Genomic DNA, 13,670 nt, shown 5'->3' on the forward strand with positions numbered 1-13,670 from the left:
ACATAACTCCCCCCCCCCCCCATAAATATATGCTTAATTCAGCAAAACTACACCAGGATGCGGAAAATAATTTCTCCACCTAAGTTCGAAAATATTTATAATTTATCACAATTTTCGGCTATTTTCAGTCAATCATTCATATTTCATCCCTTTTTTCACAACTTAAAAAGCGTCGCTGCAAATCAAAACAAGAAATTTTGTACAATTTTCATTGATGCAGTGCAAAAACGCAAATATATTGCTTGAATAAAATTATTATTTTCAATTTTAAGTCAACAAAAATTTTCAAAACATTATAAAATTAAACATTGATTACATTGATTGAAATTATATTGATAATATATTCTGTGAATATCCAGACTTGACAAAATATCGTACCAAAAGTTACGTACACCAGGACAATTTTCAAAAACCGCCACAAACATCAAATAATGCAACCTGTTCATTTCAAATCACATCTCTAGAAACAAACCATTACGCCTAATGTCTAATGGGTGGTCTTTAAAGTTTTCATACATTCATCTAACAGTATCTTTTTCAAATTTCCGAAATTTGAAGTTCCAATTTTTGCCAAGTGAACTGAGTACTTCAGATTATTCCTTGACTTTTCCTTTGCACTCTCATCAAGTCTAGTTATTGACCGGTCAAAGACCTCCAGCAACAAATCTTTGAAAAAAATTGGAGAAAATGAGAACCTTTAATTAGTCAACGTTACTTAATTTTTTTTTGAAAAATAAGTTATTGAAAAAGCAATTTTTTTTGAATTTTATCAAAATTTTAACTAAACTAGCAATTTAAGTTTTTTGTAGATCTAACAAACGATTTTTGTCCATTTCTCTAAACCATTTTTTCAATTTCTTAGAAAAACTTGAGCCCAGTACTTTTTCGCTAACGTTTGTATGCGCGCTGTATAATGTATAATAGCTTAAAGCTGGGTTTCTCTCTTTTTATACATGAAAATCGTACATTTCGAATATCAGCAGCGTTACAACCATCTTCTCAATAAAAACGGAGAAAGCGAGAATAAAATCTCATTTAAAACATGAAAATTTCACGCCATTTTTTCACTCTTTGCGCAAATTGAACTCTTTGCGCAAAATTACGCTTAAAGAGCAGAAATTGTGTTGTACTTAGGTTTTTGGTACCATAATTTATATGAACTATCATTTTGTGACTTCAATTTAGTATTCTATTCGCACGGTTATTGTCCCCTTGGTTTAATCTGTTTGTCATAATATTCAGATATTGACTCTTTTTAAAAGCATACTGGTGTCATGAGAACCTTTTATATGCTAAAAAATGTAAGTTTTTGGCAAATATAAAAGCTGTACAGTTTTACGTGTACAGTTTTACGTGTACAGTTTTACGTGTCTTTTGTTGATTTTTTGTCATCCCGACCTCACCCCCTACCCATCCCCCCCCCCCCCTCGCAAAAAACAGTCGTGGTAGAGGGTTCCAAAAGTATTGCCTTGGATCCAACTGTGTCATATCTAATAACAGTTCAAAGGTGATTAAATATGCTCATTTATTCCATTTTGTGTCATGAACCGCTTGGCAACAATAAAATTTTTGATTATTTGTGGCTTAGGAAAACTTTTTGCATATATTGATACATATATATTTGAAGTTAAAAAACAATTTCGCCTGATAATTTTTATTCTTTCGTTATGTTTTTGGTTAAAACTACATTCTTCAGACTTTTTGGTACATTTAATACCGACAGCAGAAAATAGTTTCAATGCTGTTTTGAAGTTAAAGCGAAAAAAAAAGTTGGTTATCTAAAGTTTAATTTTCAACGCCAATTGTTAAGATAAGTTACCAAATAAAGGACTATATTATCAGCATTTTTGCACCTATAGGTTGTACAGGCAAAGGAAACGGCAACATACCCCCCCCCCCATAAATATATGCTTAATTCAGCAATATTCCACCAGGATGCGGAAAATAATTTCTCCGCCTAAGTTCGAAAATATTTATAATTTATCACAATTTTCGGCCATTTTCAGTCAATCATTCATATTTCATCCCCTTTTTCACAACTTAAAAAGCGTTGCTGCAAATCAAAACAAGAAACAACGTACAATTTTCCTTGATTCGGTGCAAAAACGCAAATATATTGCTTGATTGTATTTATATTCACAAAAAATACAAGCACATGCACGCGCGTGAAATGATGTTGAATTTCTGATGGATGGTTAAGTAATTGTTTATAGTAAAATGGAAAGCGCGCCGACTGCGGTCAAGAAATTTAAGAGTGTCTTAGTGAAGTGAGGCACGTTTTCTCCCCTTGTGAAAAAATTAATCCGTCTGTCAATCAATTTAGATTTGAATGCGGCGCATAAAAGGTGTCAAACAAAAGCTTTTATGATATTTCAATCAAATCTAAGTCAGACTTAAAACGTGTGTATTTTAGTCGAAATGAAAAATTTTGTCTCACTGGCGTGATAAAAGGATTCTAAATTGAGAAATTTGATGTATTAGAACGTGTTTTTTCTGATGAATGACTATAGAATATAATGGGTTGACATATGAAACATTATCGTATACGATTTAGTACAAAAATAAAATTTCAACGCCTGAAAACACCAAAATATGGATATGCAAAAGCTAATTTTTCGTGTACATGTAAGCCATTTGGAAAATAAGTCAATGCAATGGTTTTAAGTTTTAAAGTTGGAAAAAACATTTTTTGAAGAACAAGATTGATATCAATTCACAGTTGGCAACGGTTCTACTGCTACTAGCGGTTGGAATCTCAAAGTAAATCTTACTTTCAAATGTTGTCTTCAAGTTAAAAGAGCTCCATTTAATAAAATGTTTTACCAAGAGTTTCTGAATAAGTTTTAGCTTTGTCTGCGTCGGCTTATTTGTTAGTTATCGATATTAGCAATTCAATTTTTTAAGTAACAAAAATGTTCAAATTATTTAAAGTTAGATGATGTTACAGTCAAATATTTTCTTTAGAGTTCAAATCATACTCGTATCATCTAGGCACCGAAAATATAGACGTTATCATTTTAGTTCTCATGCTTATTATACTAGTCAGATTTTAATCGGTTACTCAAAAACAGAAACACATTTCTTCTTTTGATGTCTTGAAACATGAGTTTTAAATATCTTTAAATCAACTCGTTTTCATTATCTTGTAAAAATCAAGGAATAGGTCAATTCAACAAGTAAAGAACAAAAGTGATCCGTATCTATCAACATCACTAATCTGCAAATTATACTCGCAATAGAATTGTCCTTAATTGTGATTTTTCAATATTTGCTTCCGACTAATTTTCCTATAAGCTATTTTCCTTCAGCTATTTTTAGGGCACGGCTGCTCAGACAATTGGCTTATGATTTAGTTTATAATAGTCCAAGTTACTTCCGGTTATTGTTCAACACACCAAAATTATCTTTTTGGTTTTTCAAAGCAATATTCAGCTTTTGTTTTTTTCTGAACTGTTGAAGCATCAATTGTTCCAAATTTCAAGGTTCTGAGTACAGCTGTTCACATGCTCAATAGTTTTTTCCAAGCATTTTTTTCATCATCTCTAATTAATTCAAACCTGGCGAAATATTTTTACAATTTGTTCATTGCTGAGTAGCTTGAAAAACGTTTGACTTGCTATAGTGAAATTATTTTAATCTTCAGCAATGCCTTTCAATGCGGTACCCATAAAAAGACATGTCATTATTTTTATGTTAAGCGTTGTTTCTGAGAAAAAGAATTTTGACTAAAGGAAATTAATTATACTATAAGAAATCTTGCATAGCGGGCCGAATGATAGATCGACGAATCGAAATTAAAACTGACTTGATGATAAACACGTTACAAAGAATTCCAACAATTGGAGATAACGTGCAGGGAAAACAATTTTCATTTGTGTTGGTTTCTAAAAGTACAACCGTGCCAAACTCCAAGTACGATTCAGTACTGGTCACGTCTAAGTGCAATTCCTCATCAGTACTGATAGATGCACTGATTCATATCATTTTTTTTACTTGTCAGACGTGCTTTCATACTGATTTTACTTGCAAGATTGGGATCAACTCTGATTTTATAATGGCCAGACCTGCGCCCATTCTGAATTTTTTTTACTTGGCAAACTGGAACCTATTCTGATTTTATTTACCAGAATACGGCAAAAATGGTCGAAAAAATCTGTCAGCTTAGTCTAAAATCTCATTGGAAATTGGGGTCTATCAAAACTCAATTGGCCGCAAGCGACCAAAAAAATAAAAACACCGACAAAAGTTTTTTAACAAATTGACAACAAGAAGCATAAGGGCATCATGTGAAAAAAAGGCCACAGTTCGCCATAAATTCTGTCATGGTTTGCTAAGTTTGACATTTAGGGAATCTGAAAAATAAAGAAAATTCAGTAGTTTTGGCTATTTTGGGTCTAATGAAGCTAAAAGCTGTTTGAAGAACGGCTGAAAAATACCTGGAATGGCCCATTGTGACCTCCAGGGGTCCGAGAGTACTATTTCGCATCATTTCGTACCAGTTTAGTATCAACTTTTGGGAGTACCGTTTTTATCTTCTTTTTTGTTAGCTCCTTTGAACTGTCTTCTGTCAGAAGAAAGCGCTGGATTTTGCGCTGTCGCCACTAAGACCCGTTGTTTAAAGTGGTTAAAAGCATTAACCGTTTTAAATTAATTCACACTTTTAAACACAAGTAATTTACATGACTAGACAGACCAAACTCATTATCATTATTGACTTTTAATTTTTAATCTTAATCAATAGTTTTTCAAAGCAGCTTCTGTTGGTACTGTTGAAAATGACTACTGTAGTGACGTCAGCTAAATTAAATTACAGATATTTTGTATTTTGCTATTATTTTCTTAATGCCCCAGGGCGTCATGGTCTGTTTTGGAACTGTTTACTATTTTCTGCTTATATCGGACTTGATTTGTTTACTGCACTGCGAATTGTTGATTCAAGTAGTTCTTATTTGCTCAAAGCAAAAAATATGCGCCTCCGTTTCAAAATCCTAACTAGTCTAATTTTGTGACATTTTTAAATTTCAAATTTGCGGAATATGTGAATATGGTGTCGATTTTTGTCGGCTGATTAATACATGTATTGCGCAATCAAGGGGAAAAAATCACCTTTGGGGAAACAATTATTCACACTTTAACAGTTTTCTGATAAATTGCTCTCCAGAAGTTGAGATTGACCTCAAAATAATCTACCTTTCACTTATTGAAGCCGCGTAAGATGGTTATTATCTGAAGCTAGTAATAAATAATAACCATCTTATATCTTGTCACTATATTTCACCACCTTTGTTGGGCACTCGTGGGCTGGTTGCAATTTTTTTCAGGGTTGAGGGGGGAGGTGCTAGGGATTTGGGCGAATGAGGGGTTGTATTTGTATTATATATTTCAAAATTTGCGTGTGAACCTTGCTTATGAGGGTTTTTCTTTTTTGGGGGAAAGGCGAAATTTATCGATATAAAGACATATACTATTGTAAGTATATATCAACATTAGTATTACAGTTCATGTTGTTATTGTATTTGATATTTTTTATGTGTCCTTTCTAATAATTTGAAAGAGAGAGAGGGGGAGGCCTTAATGTACAAATACTCTATTGTTTGATTTGCTTCAATAACCCCTTAATGAAGAGAAATTTTACAACATGAAAGAAAACTGAAAAACTCTCGACCAAATTTTAACGACCGAATTTAGTTCACTTGAAAAGTGAAATCTTTTTCAATTTTCCATTTTTTCACGTTTAGTCGTGATGAGAAAGAATCATTCACGCTTGCTTGCTTTTGCAAACTCAAACTGATGAAATGCTAAGATTTAATTTATCAAATTTTGTTGACAAGTGACATATCTACACGAAAATAGACACTGATGATTATCAATTTATATGTCAATTTCTCCAGTTCATTTTTTTGACAAATTGCGGTATAAAGTTGGCAGTTAAAGAATGTAATTTTCACCTCTAATTTTGCAAAAAATTGTGAAGCATGGAAAACAAACAAGGAAAAACATTTTCTTCAATTCAAACTATAATAATGATGTGCAAAAATACGTTCATTTAACGTCTCAAGCATTTGATAATGATTTTAAAATAATTTTTTCACAATGTTAATTACAGCCCATTATAACCCCTACCAAATTATATCAAACCCTGTCTGGTATACTTACGGTAACTGCGTGGGGAGGGATATGTTCTGTGCTCAATAAGGTGATGGGGTCAGTAAGGTCAGTAACCTGATGGGGTCTTTTAGTTGACACCCCCCCCCCCCTCTCCCTCTTCATTTAATATTTTGTTCAAAAAATATCAGAAATGAGTGCTTAAGCACTCAAAAACGGTCACACCAAAAACCCTTACCCTCAAATGCAGGTCATTTCGCGCATTAAATGCCGGTCATTGAAAACCTTCGGTTCTTTTCATTAATTGAACCATTTTTGAGCCGTATTCTCAAGCAAGGGGACACTTTTAATTCCCTCTTACTTTTATGTAACCTAAATTTTCTGCGAACAATTATTCAATAATCGGTACACAAAATCATGCTGTCGGTATCTGAAATTTAGACAAAAAAGCAACCGAGTGACCATAATAAATGCTAATCTTTTAAACTGCACAAAATTTTTGAAACAATGGAGCTCGTGATTTGGTTGCTAAAACTTTGGATTGTTCTTTTTTGGCTATTAAAAGAATTTGCAAAAAAGTTTGTCAAAATTATTTAAATATAACTAAAATTCCAGAAAAATCTTCCTTTCATAATCAAAATTATAAACTTGTTAATCATATCTTAGCATCTTTGAAAAAATTTAACTTTATATAAAGAGGAACAAAGTTAATGCTCACTTTGAGTTATGAAACTTTCTATTTTGAATTCTGAAAGATCTATTTGTGTGTAAAATTGAACTTGATTTTGCGCTCGTATATTTTGTAAAAAAAATTGCGTAATATGTTACATATTAAGTTTTTTGTATATATTAAACCTGTTTTTTTCTCATAATTACATAACATATACTTCATACGTTCATTATTTTCTAGGTGATGGAAGTGAAAATAATAATCACTCTGTTGTCAATCTGTTCTTTTCAACCCATTTTCAAGTACATGCAATAAATTTATTGGGAGCGTAAATTTTTTATTTTGTTAATTAGACTGTTGCAATTCTTTTTTGCTCTCGCCAAAGAGCACTGACCAGTTTCAGCTGCTGAAAAAATTAACTAACATTGATTAGAACAAACAATTGAAAAAATTGTTGCGCAATTGAAGAAAAAACAACCCTCTGTGTTTCAGGTTCGACAAAGATTGAGAACACACACACACACATACACACACACACACACACTCACGCACACACACACACATATGTATATATATATATATATATATATATATATATATAAAGTTTTTTGATGAATTCAGAATTTCCACTCAAAATATTTTATATAAGGAAGTGAAAAAATAAGCAACAGAACTAAAGCTGATAAAACAGTCTTTCGATGGGTAAATTCATTCAAACGTATGTTCGGCCAATTCAACGTACAATCCAACTGTATTCAACAACGTGTTAAGGCAATAGCATCGTTTACTTGGAGGCAAATCTAGCTTGATCTTTTTTAGCAGGTCTTAGTCTAGGTCACCGATTTAAACTAATCTGTTCAAAAAACCGAATTTGTTAGGCTAAGCGATCAGTTTTGAGCCATTTTGGAAGTTATTCTTAGTGGGAAATCGGCCTTTGTATTTCTCAGAAATAATACGTATGTCGCATTTAGAACGGAAAATCTAAGCGAAAGTTTGATATAATACGCACAAAAATTCTCTATCTAGTGATATAATTTATTCAATTCAATTTACTCGGTAACAAGAACTTTCAATTAGTTGCTTTTATTGATACTTAAGCAACAATTTAGTGTCTTGTTTCAAATTGTCTGTCAAACTGCAAGAAGTTAAAAAATTGAAACTTACCAATCACGGTAACTTCTGATCACCTGCCAGTTTTAATGAAAAATAAGAAAACAAGTTTGTAGAAAAAAGTTTAGTTGCGCTGAGCCGTGTCTCTTCACATAGAATTGTTTTCAAATACCACTGGAATGTTATTTAATTTCGCACGGCTTTTGAATATGATGAGAGTTTTCTTTTCGCTGTTGCTTTGATATCACTATTACTAACTTGGCCAAAGTAATTTCCAGCGATGCTACTTTTTAGAATATTATATCATTGCTTTCATTTCTTCGGGTTGAACACCCTAAAAGTTTTAGTATTCATGCTCATTCAGATATGGATTTTAGTAATCAACCTAAGCAGTCATATATGGTTTCATGGAATCTTAGCAAACATATTTATCAAAGATCATAAAGGATTTCCTATTGAACGCAAAAAGGCAATCAAGAATTAAGCAGAAACATAAGTAGAATTTGAACATCTTTTGTGCTTAAATAATCATAACAAGGTTTCCTTTTTACCAGAATTATATGGAGAAAATTCCACTATAGTATCTGTAACGTTTTCCGTAGTTCAGATATCTTTCTTAACTCTGATAAATGAATAAGTTTTTCAAAATAAATCAATGAAAAATATTCACTGTTTCTGTTTTTCTTTAGATCAATCCCACAAAATAAAGGAATAAACGAATACGAAGTGATAAGTTTTAACGCATCCAAACTCCTTGTTCAAGCTGACCTTATGTAAGCAACTGCCAAAACTCAATACATGTTTTTTTCCTGTGGTATCTAAGGTTGGCGCGTTGCAGTCGACAAAAACAATAGAAATGTGTTCTATACACAATGCTGAGCCAATATGTCATTTTTCGACCATTATAAACTTAAAAAATGACTGTTTTTTTCTATTTCTTGAAAAATCCGAGCCATTTCCCGCAGTTTTCTGAAGGCAGGATTTGCTTTTGTCAATGTTTTAGATGACATCCGACATCGATTTTGTCACCTATAGGGTTTTTAAGACATTAAGTACAAAAAAACATCAATTGCTATTTTTTTCATCAATTTTTGCAAATCGTGGTAAAAAATACAAAATTACTTGTTTGTTTATTCTGATACGTGTAAATATTTGTAATTTTTAAGCGTTCTTGAAACTTGTAGTTAAACTAGTGTCTGTTAAGCGAATATCTGTTCAACAATTAACTGCATTAAAAAACCTGAGTTAAACGAGTAGCTAAACTAGTATCTGAGTATTGAAAACGATCAAAGAAATAATCAGTTACTCAAGCTTTCAATTGAAAATTTTCGCTAAATACTATGCTTGAAAAGTTCGTTTATTTTTCAGCTGTTGCGAAAAATCTAAAATACTTTTGCCTACTCAAAGGCGCCATTTTTCGTTAATCAAACTCTTTCATGCAAATGCTAAACAACGTGGCATTTCTGTTCATTTTTTCAAAAAGAAATTTTCAAAATTTGGTCATCTGATGAAAATTTTTTGCCCATATTGCTCAGATCCCACTTAGGTGGACTATATTCTTGACTGGATCTTTTGAGTTAAATAAAAACGATCAATTGAATCATCAATGAGATTTGTGAGTGGTGTCACACAAAAGACAGTCAGGCCTTGAATATTTAAAGGCCAACAGTTTTTCACTATTGTTTTTTTTCAAATAGTTATTGATGTTTTGTTTGAAAAAAGTTATCGACAGTCACTAAACAAGTTTTAAAAGGCAATTTTTATCAATTTCGATCATTGTTTTGCTAACCTAACCAAAGTTCTAAAAATTAACACTGCAGGTACTTATAGCTTTTCTAGTCCCATTTTGTGCCGGAAAACTAATTTATCAGCTACTGCTAAGCTAAATATAAAAAAAAGAGTTATCAGGATTAACTTTTACGGGTTAAATTGCACAAAATCATTGACTGCAGTTTATAAGCCTGACTTCGTTAATTTTACTTTTCTTACTTTTATGTTAGTTAACAAATCTTTGAGATATTCTCATCATCTCATCATTGTATCACCTATGCTCCTATTCTTTTCAAACAAGTAAAGGTTCTTTGGTTAAAAAGTTTTTGATTGTTGACGTTTTTTTGTACTTTTTTTACAACAAATAAGGAAAATAATCGATAAAAAAACAAAAAAATGTGAGTGAGCTTACTCTAATTTTTCTTTAAAATAATATTTTGGCTCAACAGAGAAGTCACCCAACAATTCAACAAATTGGAGACTTAATTCCAGTTTATTTAACTGGAGCTATTTTCTTGATTTAACTAGCATCATAAAATTCAAATTCAATTTTCTCAGCAAGATTCTCTGAAAAATTGTCGTATCATTTAACTTCTGTGTCGTTTTTTTCTTCAAACAATGCTATTTTCTTCTGTTTCCAATCAGTTCAAAATAAATTTTCATCGGCATTAGTTGTTGGTTTCTTAAGCTCGTAAATTTTGATTTAGCATTATAAAAACAAGGTATTAGTTTAAGATACCTTTTGTCTTATTCAGTTTGGTTTTATCCATCGCTTTCCTTCTGTACAATTTCACCATTCCTTTGTTTGCAATTTTCCATAATTTCCGGCTAAAAGATTTTCAAGCCAAAGGAACTATATATATATAAATATGTATATGTATGAAAATATGCACATATATATACATATATATATATATATATATATATATATATATATATATATTAAAACATCTGCTAAACAACGGGGAATTTTTGAGCTGTTTTTGACAAACCTAAATTATTTTTGCCCGCTCAAAGAAGTCACTTTTCTTTAATCAAAATCTTTCATGCATCTGCTAAACAACGTGGTATCCTGTTCAATTTGTTAAAATTGAAGTTTTCGAATTTTAGTTTTCTGATGAGAATTTATTACCCATCATGCTCCTAACCCACTTAGGTGGACTATGTGCTGGCTGGTTTTTTTAAGTTAAATGAAATTGATCAAATTATTCATAATGAGATTTGAGTGGTACCACACGAAAGCCAGTCAGGACATGAACATTTGAATGGCAACAAATTTTTACTTTTGCTTTTTCAAATAGTTATTGACGTTTCCCTTAAAAGAGTTATCTACAGTCACTTACCGTTTTTACAAAGCTAAATTCATCTTTTTGTATCACTGTTTTGCTAGCATGTTTTGCACCAAAAATCTAAAAATTGCCACGGCAGGTTTTTATAGTTTTTCTAGTCGCTTTCTGTGCAGCTGAACTACTTTAGCATCTAACGCTGAAGTAAATTTTAGAAAAAAGAGCTATCAGGCTCCATATTTACTGGTTAAATTGCACAGAATCAGTATTTTTAATTTATTAGCCTTCGTGATATTTCCTTTTCTTACTTTTGTTATACTCATCATTTTATCAACTATAGCCCTATTATTTTCAAATAAGTAATTGTTCTGTGATTAAAATTGGTTTTGATTGATGCATTTTTTTGTATTTTATTCCAATTAATAATGGAAAGGAAAAAAGTCAAAAAAAGTGCGCTCCACATTAAATTTTTAAAAACTCAATATTTGTTCAACATGGAAGTCACCCAACAATTCAACAGATTGGAGACTTTACTCCATCGTATTTAATTTGAGTTTTTTTCGATTTAGGTATCTTCTTAATGTTAAAATTTAATTTTCTCATTGAGTTTTCCGGACAAATTTGTCCTATCATGTAAGTTCTATGTAGTTTTTTCTTCAAGCACTGCTCTTTTCTTCTGTGTTCAACCAGATGTCAAAATAAGCTTTCATCTGTGTTAGCTGTTGGTTTCTCAAGTTGTCCAATTTTGATTTACCATTCTATAAAGGCATTTTTATAAGTTACTTTTGTCTTATTCAGTTTCGTTTTATTCATCCCTTTCCTTTTGTACACATTGATCTTTCCTTTTTGTACAATTTGCTGTTAATGCCGGCAGAAAGATTTTCATGGGAAAGAAATTTAATTTTACCTGAATTATATGTTTAAATATATATATATATGTATATATATATATATATATATATATATATATATATATATATATATGTGTGTATATATATATATATATATATATATATATATATATAAATATACATATTTTTATTTATATATATATATATATATATACACATTTTTATATATATATATATATATATATATATATATATATAGATATCAGAAAAAAATAACAAAAAAGGCTAAAGGTTGCATCCGCTAAATTAACATCTAATGGCACAATAGAACGTATAATTGACTTGTCAGTAATGAGGCTAAGTAACAGGGCTACAAATGTTTTTTTTTCATGAAAAAAACAAATACAAATTCAAAAAACCATTATATTGACCAGAAAGATTAATTTAATTCTTTTTGTTGCCGCTAAAAACATATTTGGAACCTCTCAGGAAATGAGCAACTCATAAGACAAAAAACACAACAAATACGGAATGAACATATAATTTCGGATCTTTATAAAAACAAGTATAGCTTTTGAAAATCCATATAAGAAAAGTATGAGACACTATGTGATGAAACAAGCAAAAATAATCCGAAAAATCTGAAAATTTTTCAATGTTTCTCTTATTTTTTTTATTAAAAAACACACACACACACTCACACACACACACTCACACACATGCATGCATATATATATATATATATATATATATATATATATATAAAGTCAAAAAAGTTAGTTGCGCATTGACGGATTAAACTGCAACTTGAAATAATTGAAATTTTATATATATCGTTCATTGAAGCATTCAGGAGAAATTTAATTGAAAAAAAAAATAGAAAACGAAAATCAATTTGCATCACATGAAAAATAATGCAATCTGCAAGTGTGTGCAATCACGACTCCCATTCCTCTTTAGAAGCAACTTGAAAAACTTTCGATTTTTTTATTAATTAATGTTTGGATCTATTCTGTTTCGCCCCCCCCCCCCATTGTTTTTAAGACCCCCAGTTACAAATTATAAGTTGTTATATAGCACGTTACTATTTAAGAAAATAGCATGTGCGCCTGGGGGTCATAAAAGATTTAAGCTCACTAAGTTGGGGGGGGGGGGGACGAATCAGAATAGACCCCAATGTTCCCCCGCTTTTACTGCTCCCTCGTTACTAAAACCACCACTACTGTGTGACTTCTCTTTGACATCAAAAGTAAAAATGAGTTTAAACAGATCATCCAAAATTAGACACCACCCAGTACAACCAAATTACTTTGAGTTGTCGAGAAAACCGAACGATGGATCTAAATACTAGACCTGCTAGCACCTCTCAGCCTTTGAATTTAAAACTCTTCTTTTTGAAATCTTGATCTAATTAATTCACAAACAATTAATTGTCACGAAAGATCAGCTTCGGTTTTCTACGACTTGAAAATTTTATATGTGATAAGATGCTGTCGGAACATTATATGCGCCTGCACATTACCGAGCCTCTTTGTTGAACCTTCAATTTTCCAGCGCTTTTGCTGCAGAAAAATTGATTTATCTTGCAACATTTGCTACCATAATTTCACTTAATTTGTTTTTATGACTTGATGACCATAATTGTTGAATTAACCTTCCCCCACCGCTATATCAAAATTATTCCTATGATCGCGGCAGTTAAGCATAGAAAATGCTCTGTAATTCTAAAATAGGGAATTAAATTCTAATCCTGTTCTTTAATCCGCTTTTGAGGCGTTTGTCTCATTACTAGTATCCTGTATAATCATAACAATAAATTGTAATTTTTGCCGTCAAAAATTTTAGAAAACGCGCGTTTTGTGTTTCCCTTTATCGGGA

The sequence above is a fragment of the Convolutriloba macropyga genome, chromosome 15 (assembly GCF_964194025.1).
Source record: "Convolutriloba macropyga chromosome 15, txConMacr16.3, whole genome shotgun sequence".
Classification (NCBI taxonomy): Eukaryota; Metazoa; Xenacoelomorpha; order Acoela; family Convolutidae; genus Convolutriloba; species Convolutriloba macropyga.